Source organism: Gekko japonicus, unplaced genomic scaffold (assembly GCF_001447785.1).
Source record: "Gekko japonicus isolate JY-2015 unplaced genomic scaffold, Gekko_japonicus_V1.1 scaffold1424, whole genome shotgun sequence".
Lineage (NCBI taxonomy): Eukaryota > Metazoa > Chordata > Lepidosauria > Squamata > Gekkonidae > Gekko > Gekko japonicus.
The window spans coordinates 177792-190515 of record NW_015173173.1 but is presented as its reverse complement, the minus strand read 5'-3'; the positions used below and the strand labels follow the sequence as shown (position 1 = coordinate 190515).

General features: G+C 40.1%; 1 protein-coding gene across 1 annotated transcript in view; it reads left to right on the top strand.

Annotated features, from left to right (window-relative positions):
* The window catches only part of POU2F1 (POU class 2 homeobox 1), a 130830-nt gene that overhangs the window by 55208 nt on the left and 62898 nt on the right, over positions 1–12724 (top strand). The gene's annotated exons all lie outside the window — the stretch shown is intronic.

The window sequence follows — 12724 nt, the reverse complement described above, 5'->3', positions numbered from 1 at the left end:
CTCCTCACCTTCGCTCCTTCATCGGCTGCAAGGTATAGAAAAACAAAATTATGTAGCATTTATCTCTGTTTATTTTCCCAATATGTTTAATTTGCGCTTTTATTTTATCTTTGTTTTCTTTTCGTAGCCATTTTTAAGTCTCTTTGCCTCTTTGCACTCTTGCGCGTTTCACTCTTTCTATATAAATTCTATCCTTTCTACTCTCTCTTATTTTTTATGCATTTGAAATGGACCACAAGTTAAGTAGATACTTAGCTTCGGTTTGTATTTTGATGGGTTTTTTTCCTCCTGTTAGACTTCGCTAGTTCTTGTGGTCTTGGCTATTGCAGGCAGATGGTACTTCTCGCCTTCCTTGCTTCCTTGCACTTTCTTGCTTCTGAGGCGAGCCCAGAATTAACTGGGGGGGTCGCCACCCTCCCGAGAACTGGGAGTAAGCCTTTTGCCAAACTCTCTCTCTTCGGGAGAAAGTTATAGTTGTTAGGAAAGTCTTTAGAAAGTGAAGAAAAGAGTTGTATGCTCAGAGCTTGCCTCTGTGCGACTTCTCTCGTCGGAACCGGATCCTCCAGGAAACTACCATTCTAAACTATATCATCTATTGGTTTGGGGAAAGGAAAGCTAATACATGGCACGATCTTATTCGTTAAAAATAATGTTTGTTAACCTAATATTACAAGTTTGGTATTCAATTTAATTCATTACGATATTGCTTTAAAATATGCATTTAAAAGCTTAACACAAATTCTGCCTTTAAAAACTATTGTTCTTGTTCTAGAGTCTTTTCTTCCTGCGTTTCTTCATTTTCTTGGGTTTAGGGGCGGCTGCTCCTTTCTCCGATTCAGATGATTCTGGTGATGTGGAAATAGTGCTTTTTGAATTCTGTGAGAAGGATTCTTCTTCTTCATCTTCTTCTTCTTCCTCCTGATCCGGTTTGGAGGTTTTTTTCTTTCTTTTTGTATTTCGAATTAAACATTTGCTCCATAAATTTTTCCACTTTTGGAACAGAGTGAATTTTGTATTTTTTAATCCAAATACTTGAAACTCAGCCCTTCCGAGAATAACCATCTATATGGTATTCCCTTTTTTTTTTGCAGAGTAAGAGTGAGCATCCTGTATAGTTTCCTCCATTTCCTGACTTCAAAGGGAATGTCTTTTAGTATTTTTATCTCTTCATTTTTAATTTTTACAGTTGTTCCCATTGTAGATTTTAGCACCAGTTCTCTGGTAGATCGTTTCGTGAATTTTAGGTAGATTTTCCCTGGTAGTTTACTCTTTTTTATAAAGTCCTGGTAGATCCTGTAGGCTACATCCATCTGTTTCACAAGGTCTTCCTGTTTGTAACCCATTAGTGGGGCCAAAGCCTCTGCCAAAAGTTCTTTTAAGTCCTTGTTTTTCTCTTCAGGGATCCCATGGGAACGTAGAACATTTGTAGAGCTTTCCAGCTGGAGCTGTATTACTTGCGTTTTATCGGCGTATCTTTCCTTTTCTGCTTCGTCTACTCTTTTATTAATGCTCTCCGTCTGGTTTTCCATTTTTTTAAACGTTTTCTCGGTTGCGGAGGTTCTTTTATCCATTTGATTCAGTTGTTTTTGGACACTGACTAATTTAATATTGAGGTTAGTCATCTGTTCCATTAGAGGGCGCAATGCATTTGCTAACAATGAAGAAAAATCTGTAGTTGCTTCCTGGTTTTGGGAAGGAGTCGTTGGTATGTTATTTCCGGTCACTAGTTTTTTCTCCGGCGCCCTCCGTCCTCTCCCAGCCATAATATCAAGTTTCCCAAAACAAGACAAAAGTTATGCGATTTAAATCCGCTTTGTACATTTTGGCCGTTTTTGCCTTCGCTGAACTTCTTATGTGTTTGTTTTAGCTTTAAGTCTTTTTATTTCTGATTTAAAACCGCCTTTAAAGACAGAAAGGGGGGGAATACTCAATCCCTCTCCCTCCACACTCCAGTCTGCATATCAGGGCCATGTATAGGTTAGGAAGATTTTTCAGCAAACCTGGGGGATCCTCAGGTTCTTAGAAGAAGTCTGAAAACAACGAGAAAATGGGCAGGGGGTTAAATTCCCCCCAACAGAAGAGCATTGTCTGTGTGTACACAGTCAGTGTGCCTCTCTTGGAGCTGCTGCCTGATGGCAGAGGTGGCAATGCTATAGGTGGGTAGGAAAAGGGGGGCACACAGAGTGGCAGGTAGACAGATGGATGATAGGGCAGAGCAGCAGGAAGCAGAGTGGGAGGAGAGGCTGCTGTCACCCTCAACCCCCCCCCATGCTTGAGGCAGGTGGGTGGGCAGGGGAACTACTAGGGCAGGCAGGCAGCAGCAGTGCCTTGGCCAATACAGGCTGGCTTCCAAGTGGTTGCCCTGCTAACTGAAGGGATGAGGATAGGCACATAGATAGAGCAGCAAGAAGTGGGGTGGGTGGTCAAGCAGAGAAGCAAAGGGGAGTTGGTGGGCAGGCAGTGGTGGTAGGGGGTCAAATTGAGGAAAGAGGGGGCAGTGGGAGGGCAAGGGGGAGGTTAGGACCAGTACTGGGCAATGTTCCCTCTAAGCCATGGAGTCTTGTGAGCAAAAAGTCTACTTGGTGAGCTACCAGCATTAAAGTTGTGAGCGAGCGATTTGGCTACTGCATGAATTCATTTACTCCGGAGCCGTCCTCCCTGAGCTAAGACAAAAATGTGTGAGCCGGAGGCTAAAATACTGTGAGCTAGCTCACACTAACTCGGCTTAGAGGGATGACGTGGTAGTGGGAAAAAGGGTAAAGAAAGGTGGCTGGAGACAGGTATCAAGAGGCAGATGATAATAACTACTAAAAACATGCAAATCCTCAAAAGCTCTAAAATATCCCAAAGCACAGCATGTGTCAACAGACCCACTTTAATAGGACCCAGCAGTTCTGGATGTGGTAGATGATAAATGTCTTCAAGTTGTCAGTCAGATCTCCCCCCCCCCCCAACCAAAACTGCTGTGTTTGACTAGGTGCTGGCAAGTAGTGAGAAATGTGAATGTGATAAAAATGGCTGTTGAAAAGATGGCACTAAACAGTTTGGAGTATGGGGATTAAATTGAAATGAAAGTGGGGAAGTGTTAAGAAAAGTTTAATTTAGAGATCTTCAATGAAATTTGTAATCCCAGCAGCAGTTATTATATACAAATAAAAATAACAAGTAATTGAAATACACTTGGATCTTACCTAGAATTTCTGTGGATGGAGGGAGGTGATTTTTGCTGATTTCTTCCTCTTAAGATGTTGCTAGGTGTCCCCCATTCCATAGGAGCAGCATTTCTCGGAATGTCTTGGGCTGCTGCTAGAAGGGGTACCATCCCTACCCCTTACTTTGTGCCCATAGAGATTTTAAGTGGGGTTCAGGCGATACAACATAAAATTTGTCCTGCTGGATTAGGCAGTGGTCCATCTATTGGGTTCACATAGTGGCCAACTAGTTGCCCTGAAGAGCCAGCAGACGGCATAGAAGCCAAGGCTTTCCCTGATGATGATTCATAGTAGTAATATTCAGTGGTTTACTGCCTCTGAATGTAGACATTCCCTTTAATTATCATGGCTAGTAGCCATTGATGGACCTATGCTCTGTCCATATGTCTAATCACCTTTTAAAGCCATCTGTGCTACTGGGTATCATTCTGCACACTAGCACTGAGCTCTTGCCATTTTGGCCTTTATACGCCATGCAGATTTTACAAAGTGCTCTACAACAGGGTTGCAATTACTTATAGACAATGACCCAACAGGAGAAAGAACTCTTATATAGTAGTCATAATTTTCAGCTGTGTTGCTCTAGCAGTAGACATGTATTGTGCCCATTCATCCATTAAAACAGGCAGTTTGTTTATGATACAAAAAACATAATGCAACTATTTAACCATTATTTGGAGTAGCCAGGACTACATATTTTGAATGTGTTTCAAATGTTACATGGCTAGTAAAATATGGGATTCAATACTATTGTTAAGCATCTGAATTAAAGAGAACTGATATCGAAGAATGTATTACCTGGGAGTCAGAATGGAAGGTAAGTTAGCTGGTAGAGCGATCTCACCCTCTTCCTTCCCTCATGCACAGGATTTTTCTTTCTTTCTTGCTGAGCAACCCCTGTATCTGTTTTCTTCTTATTAATTGGTCTGTGGCTGTCTCACCCTGTCACATTGTTATATACTTTGATGCTGGCCCAGCCCAGGGACTTGAGGGAAGAGACAAAATCACCTCTTATATTCTACTTTTGTAATGGCACACAAGAGGCTTTTGAAAGTTCAAAATAAAATATTTTATTTAAGTTGGAGGGGGAAAGGTCAGGTGGAATCAGGGCTAGGATGTATGAGGTGAACTGATAATAAAAACTGATGTAACTTTGTAATCACACTAAATCCAGATAATATGTTGCCAACAAGTAAGTGTTTTTGCTTTTCCACAAGGTCTTTGAAATTTGAGGAAAGAGGCTTTCTTTTCAGTTTCTGCTTTAACTCGCAAGCATAGGTTTCTGAGTTTCACTGGCCACGGTTAGAAGGCAGGAATGTACAACAAAGTTCCCAAAATCCTTCTCTCCACACAGACCAGGGATCACTCCTTTTTAAAGAATTATCTCCCTTTTCACTGGGCAGGGATTACTTCTCTTGACTAGAAGCTCTGTCCCTTTTCAATCTTCCATCATTCTCCCACTCCTCTTTGCCTCCTTCCTAGTCCTCAGTCAGTGCTAAACTGTCTCATCTTCAACTGTTATTCCTTTTGAACCATGTATCATTCAAAGGTTCTCAAACTCTGTGAGACATTAACCCTTCACAGTCTGTCACAGCTGGAAAGTTAACTTTCACTAAATTTAGTCAATGGAGGATGTATGGGGGTTGCCTTATTGGCCATTTCAGACAACAGGTTTTTCCTACTTGTGTTTTTAAAATGTGCATAGGGAAACTACTGGAAAACAGCTGAAGGCTTCTCCCTTTAATTTTTGTAAAAGATGAAACACTATAGAAGAAGAAGAAGATATTGGATTTATACCCTGCCCTTCACTACACAAGGGAGTCTCAGAGCAGCTTACAGACTCCTTTCCCTTTCCCTCCCCACAACAGACACCCTGTGAGGTAGGTGGGGCTGAGAGAGCTCTTTCAAGAACTGTTCGTGAGAGAACAGCTCTGACAGAACTATGGCTTGCCGAAGGTCATCCAGCAGGTGCAAGTGGAGGAGTGGGGAATCAAACCCGGTTGTCCCAGATTAGAGTCCGTACAGTTAACCACTACACCAAACTGGCTCTAAACGTTGTGTGAAATGTGGGCTTTTATTTCCAGCATGCATTTTTAAAACAAATGTGAAAATACGACTGAATGAATGAATGAATGAAGTCAAGCCCTATATGCTATTGCCCTCATGGCAGTGAAGCCTCTGACATCAGTTTGCAGAGCTGGTGTATTGGTTATGAACTTTATAACTACTTGAATAGGTGATCTGCAGTTAAGCATCTTGGAAGGAAATGAAAATCATCTGTTTGTCTGTGATCTATGCCTCATATAGACCCTAAGAATGTGACTAGCCATTTGAAGCATGGTGACGCTTGGGAAAGAGGTTCCAGGAGATAAACTGACAGACCCAGAAACAAGATAACTGAAGGAAGAGTGCAAGTTAAGCAATGAACAGAAACTCAATAAAGCAGCAGTTGGCAGAAGCCCTGTTCAGATGTTACAGTGAATGCATGTAAATCCTGTGTACATCTGTTTGTAAGAATAAGCTAACGTGTTCACTATACATTTGAAACTAGGGACTAGTACCTGAATAAATATGTGACTTCTATCACACATTCAACTATACAGGCATTGACTGTAATATGAGAAGTATTAAATGTATTAAAAACAAGTGTACACTGTATACAGATTGTATGTATATTCATTTGTGAACAGGGCTTGTGAGGTGGAGATAAGGGAAGCAGCATAGATGAGACAGGGTTGTGAAGAGGCTGTGTGACAGACAGGAGACAGAACAACTAAAGGGACAAAGCAGCCTCTAGGCTGAAAAGCAGGAACCCAACAAAGAAATGGGTAGCTAGGACATGCAGAAAGTAAGACTGGACCAAAACATCCATTCCTTGTAGGCATGAAAGGGGAATGGAAAGTAGGGCTGACACCTAATTAAAGAGGTAAATTATTAAACGTGAATTGGTAATTATCTTTCTAAACCTGAATATGAATAAGAGTTTTGAAGAAAGCAGCACATTATATTTTCACAGTATGTACTTATATGTTGCAACACATACCACCTAGAAGACGGCCTGTGTGAGGGAGGAGGCGTAATACCCTATGACAGGCCTCGGTGATTTTCCTTTGGCCCTGGAAGCCTGCTCAAAAACATCAGACTTCAGGATTATGTATGACCATGTTTTCTAATTATTGCTACCACAAAAAATACTAGGTGCCACCATGAAATTTCTAGGTGCCATGGTGACCTTGCATCTAGGATCTGTCAAGCCATGCCCTAAAGTGGTGCTTCTGTTCATGACATTTGTGACTTTTTGTTTAGTTTGTTTTTGTACTGGGCTGCCTGATTAATGAAGGACACTTTAAAAACCTTTTAATGGATTTAATGGATTCCATTGAAAAGATAGTGGAAATTAAAGGTGAAAAGATAAGGGAGATTTGCAGTTCTGGGTATCATGGGCTTAGGATCTGGGGTCTGGATGGAGGTGGTGCTTGAGGGTAGACATTAAAAGTTTAAGGAATTCTGATACTTGTGGCTTTTATTATCAGTTTATCGTTGTGACCTGGTGACCCTAAGAGCCAACAGATACATTGAGTGGTATGTATGCACACTGAATTAATTGGCCAATTATTTGGTTGCAAACTTTTAGTAAAAATGAATGTTGAGAATCTGAAAGGTGCAGTTGCTGCTCGTGCTCGTTACAATAGTTCAGGGGAAGATACTTATGTAGATGCCATTTTCTTATTTTTAGGAAGCTCACATCAGTTTTAGTTTTACTTCCAGCCAACAGACATTCATTCCAGCAATTAGCAGTTTCTGAAGAGTAAGGTGACCATGGAATCCAGAAGCATCCTGTTAAGTGTCTTATTCCATAAATTCAGCCATTTGAGGCAAGGCAAGTTTTTTAATTTGAACAGGGTTTTTTTTAAAGAAATCTTTGCACTGTTTCAGTTTGCTTGCCACTTTGTGGGGAGGTCCTCTCATAAATCATCACATTTCCTACCTTCCTTCCATCCGAATTGCTTGATTCTGAAAGTACCGCATTGGAAGCAGAGCTTCTAAAGACTCCTTATGGTCCAAAGGCTACAACCATAATTTGAAGTAGACCCTTTTAGAATATTTGTTTAGGAATAAATTTTGTTTTCATGGGTAGATGCATAAAAATTGAGTCAATAAAATAATAGCAAATTTACTTGAAACACATTGGAGGATCATCAGGTATCACTTGATATTTGGTGGTATTGGGCTAAATTGGTAAAGCAACCAATATGAATTGCCTGCTTTACACTAACTAAAGGTATGCCCCTTCTCCTTACATAAAGCGCTCTCTCTCTCTCTCTCTCTCTCTCTCTCTCTCTCTCTCTCTCTCTCTCTCTGTGGAACTGTTAAACTATCATATAATGCATTTGGAAAATGCCACATAAATGTGCAGGCAATCGTTAAGACAGGTCTGTGTTCAGCTCCTACCTTGCTAATTGTTTTCTTGGGATTATTTGGATTGTGTAGAAAGCTTTTCCAAATCTCCTTTATTACTGCAGGAATAAGATTAAAGGTGCTTAAGACTGTAGAGTTGTTTCTAATTTGTACGTGTCATTTCAGTGGCATTTTAACAGAATTTTGTCTTGCCTCGTTCCCCTCCCTACTTCCCCATGGTACTGTGCTCAAGTTAGGTCTGAGAAGGAAAGCTATTGGAAGAAATTTTCATTTTGTTCCCTAATTATTATGCTGGCACTTGGGAGATAATTTTTCCCTTCATGCACTGCCAATTAATATGCAAATGAGCTGATAAATATTTATATCATGATTTAAATTATGCAGGGAGTGCTTTCAGTGTACTCTGCAAATGAATTGTTCATGGACTTCAAAGTGCTGGCTGCTGTGCTAACGAGGGGAGATTTGCATAAGGCCCTAATCAGGCGCATACTGATTAAGCTTCATTATGGAAACTGCCAGCTGCAATCTTTGTTTCTATTTTATTAAAAAAGGGGAACTTTTCATGCTTCAGTCGCCTTGACAATGTCAGACACAGCTAGTAGGAGAGACTAAAACTCCACAGAGCAACTGAAGTTTCTCTGTTCAGTTGAAGATTGCTATGGTGTAACTGAAGTTGTGTTTCTCTATCCCCACCCCCTCCCTTTCTTGTTCTGTTAAGAGCAGTAGTGTAGGTTTTTATTTTACAAATAGTGTTCCCCCCCCCCCTTCCTTGGACTATCTGAATCTGCAGAGGATTGCACAGCTATGCTGGACTGCAGCGACTACGTTCTAGGTGGGTACCAGTTGGACTGACTCTTGCAAGTGTTTAATATGGAAATAGCGGTTGTGAAGATTGACTATGCATAGATGCTTAATCACATGTGCAGGACTGAGAGAGGTGTTTGAAAGGCTGGAGACTACCACTGGTATGATAGCTTGCCTCCTAGGTTGTGCCTTTTTCTGTGTTCAGGAGAGTCTTGTTCTGTGGCTCTGGAAAGACTAAAGTTGCTCCAGCTTCAAGCAATGCTCAGTGCAGATACTTGTGGGATTTTAATCTGAAAAACCTTTGATTTTTGACAGAAGTAGAGTCTTGTTTTCCTGTGTGTTTCTCTCTAAAATGACACTTGGGAGGGAGAAAGCTCCATCCATCATGATTTACAGACTTGATCAGTTCATCCTGAGCAGTATATTTGTGTGGGTGCAGGTGATACAAAGCTGCAGCAATGTTTACTGGCAAACAAGTTTGCTAGCACAGTCAGTGCTTCGATACCTTTATTAGTAGTGATCGTGAGGGCTACAGTAGTTCCTGCTCAACCTACATTAACAGCATTTTAGTTGTGTGTGTGCTTTTTTTTTTTTACATTGTAAACTGATGTATAGGCTATTGAGATTTTGCAGGGTCTGTTTTTAATCTTCAGGGCTTCTAACCTGTTGTATTCTAAGGATTCATAATCAGATGATTAAGAGTTCAGTGATGGTAAGCAAACTGAACTCTTGCAAATATCTTTACTTCAAGAGCCACATCTCTCCTCGGTGTATTCAGACTCAACTTTGCAGTATTGCAATGCAGTAAAGATGCTGGGAGGTATTCAGTACAGAGTTCTCACCCTGTTTTTAGTGAATTCTTTATACATTATGACATACCTTCATCAGAACATAAGAACGTGGGCAATTATCCTTAGGTGGATTTATAAGCTTATGAATATTAGCAGATCCATTTTTATAGGTGCTCATGCATGTTTGTAAATGCTGATTATTTTTTGATGATTGGCTCTGTAGTTGTCTTACTGGGACGCTGGAGCTCTTCTTAACATTAGTAAAGATGGCATTCATTTTTACAACAGCTCAGCAGAATATGACAAGCCCTGCACCTGGTGCTTTCAGTCTTTGCTTTGGTTTTGATTCTTGTACTTTTAGATTATAGCTGTGTTTCAATACTGTATATGACATTTGATGTCGCTTGGGAATACATAAAATAATTTTCTCCTTGATATTTTTAAACCTCTTCAAGGCAAATTATAGTAGTTAAACCTAGCTTGTAAAACCATGCATTTTGTCTGTGTCAATACAGTGTTTCATGTAAGTGTAGTCCAGAACCACGGGGATTATCTTATTACGCATCAGATTTGGCTAATGCAGCATTCTGCTCCCACTGGTAGACAGCTAGATGTCTGTGAATTCACAAGCAGATCATGCAGGTGATAGCCTTGCCTTGTTCTTTCTCCCCAGCACTTTGTATTCAACCAGTGTGGTACAGTGGCTAGAGCGTCAAACTGGGATTTGGGAGACCCAGGTTCAAATCCTTACTCTGTCATGGAAGCTCACATGGTGATCTTAGGCCAGTCACATGCTTTCAGACTAACCTACCTCACAGGAGAGAGATCGAGATGGGTAACTGTGTTCGTCTGGAGCAGTGGAAAAGACCAAGAGTCCAATAGCACCTTAAAGACTAACAAAATTTGTGGCAGGGTATGAGCTTTCATGAGTCACTGAAGAAATGAGCTCCTACCTTGCCATAAATTTTGTTAGTCTTTAAGGTGCCACTGGAGTCTTGCTTTTTTCTACTCCTACCTCACAAGGTTATTATGAGAGTAAAATGGGTGAGGGAAGAGTTAAAGTAAGCCTTTTTGAGTCCCCACTGGTGGGAAAGGTAGGCTCTAAAAAAGAAGTATTCAGAGGGAGATTGCCTCTGTTTATGGAGGTTCCATTTAGCTGTTGTAGCATATAGTCATTGATAAGTGACACCCACTATGAATACAAGTCCTTTATAAAGCAATCTTAAGGTGGTGCTCATCATCGCATCTTGTACTATGCTAGTCCGTTACATAACATCACGTACTGTTTGCCCTTTAGCAATCTATTCTGTTTTTGTCCTGCCTTTCCTTCAAGGAGCTCAGGATAGCTCTCCTATTCTAACCATCAAGTGCTTAGAAATGTGAGAAAGTGAAATTGGCTGCATTTTCTTTGGAACACCATTCACAGATTATTTTATTTGCAAATTCTGACAGAATTCAAGATGCAAGGGGGGACTGTAATAATAATCTTGCTTCCTAAAGTAACTCTTCATAGTAAGATCCTTCTAGATGGGTACAGGTTGGTTTTTTAAAAAACAACAACAACAACAATCTGTCTCAAGTTGCTATAGCCAATATAAACCTGGAACTTCAAAAATAAGCTGTTGATGTAGGGTGGTAAAGCAATTTGCCCTGTATCGTAGGTATATAATACCGACATTATGTACACATATGTATATTATTAACAGGTATGGAAGAAACGTTTTTGAAAGATTTCCCAGGGACTTCTGAAAAAAGATAATGTATTTGGGTATTTTTTAGCCTTGGTGTATGCAATGTTGGTGTGTATAATTCATTAACCATTGTTGGCATGTTCCTTCCCATCCTAGCAGAAAAAAATAATTCATAATTATCATCTCAGTCCTCCCCAAGATTGTGATGATCTAGCCATTGATCTTCATACCATGCCATTCTTTGGGAGAATTATAGGATTTCCTGTGAGGTAGAAGACTGTATACGTGTTGCAGATTGTATAGTCACACGCAGGACTATTGTGGTGTGGTGCAGTAGTGGCTGCTGAAATCTCCTCTCCTTCATGTCTATTATATCAAAGGCTGGACTGATGCAATTGACTCTTCCAGAAAGATGAGGGCTCCCTATTGGCAACATTTCCACACCCACAGTTATCCTTTTATTTCTTATTTAGGTCACACTCTCCAGACACAATCTGTGATAACTCTGATAGCTTAATGGAGGAAAATACTTTGCTGCCAGCTTGCACTTTTTAGGTGTTGCAATGCATGTCTGTTAGAATAGCATCTTAGTTTTAAATGTTAAGGTGCCTGGACCAACCAGATTCTCCTTGCTGTAGGTTAATGTTTCTGGGGTTCCTTACTGTTAACTGCCCACAGCAGGAAAAAAATCCCACTTCCTTTATGATCCAGGTACTGAGAGAGGTGTTTTTCTTTTGTTTTTGTTTTGCTGATGCCTCGGGATTTGAAATACTTTCATGTTCTGATTATGGATTTGTCATAATTATTTCCTTTCCTTTTCCACCCCAATCTTCCTTTCTTCCAATGTTTGGCTCTGTATTGGCTAACATGTTCCCAGAATGTGTCAGCCATCTGTCACAATATATATACTAATATATGTTTTAACATGTACTTGGCCTGCCCACCTTTTTGGTGAATGTTAATTATAGTTCCAACATAGTCTGGTTTCTCTATGTGCAGCAGTTTCTGTATTTGATTTTTTTTTCTTTAGCTATCTTCTGCTTATTTTCATTCTCCTTTACTACTTTGTTATATAAGAGAAGCCTGGGACAATATTCAGATCACCTGGAGATTGTGTTTTGAAGGATTTGCCTGCTCTTTAGTGCATACAGTTAACCAGTAGAACTGGGAAACATTACCTCAATGGAAATATATGATGGGAGAAGCCCACTTAGTTACAATCCAAGTAAATAGGATTCATCTAAATTCTGTGTAATATGGTTATTATTTCAAGGGAGTAGTTTGCAACTAGAATAGCTGTATGTATATTTTGTTACTCCATTATCTGCAATGCAAAATAAGCAGATGTGTATGAAAGAATGGAAGGTGAGGCTTTCCTCACAAATACTGTTAATGCCTCCCCCTCAAGATGTCAGCTGTTACAGCAAAAATTGAACTTTACAAATTTGGCAGAGCTACAAGTGAGGAAGTGAGTAAAACACTGTGTGTGTCATTTTACATATTATTCCTAAAGAGTATGGATTTCTTGCAGTCATGAAAAAAATATTTATACCAGTTGAAGAAGGCTGAGAATTGATGGTAGTCTATAATGAGAATAAATCTGTTGGTTGCCACAACGGTGTTCTTCATTAACATTGTATTATACTGACAAGCACCAGTTCAGTTTGCAGAAGAGTCTGATCTTATTCCAACTGAATTACAGTTCAGCAAGAATCCTGAGTATGATGAATGACAGTTTTAGGGATATGCCAAAATTGTTCTAGATCATTTGGTTCATCTTTTGCCACTTGCCATAAATAATCTTTCA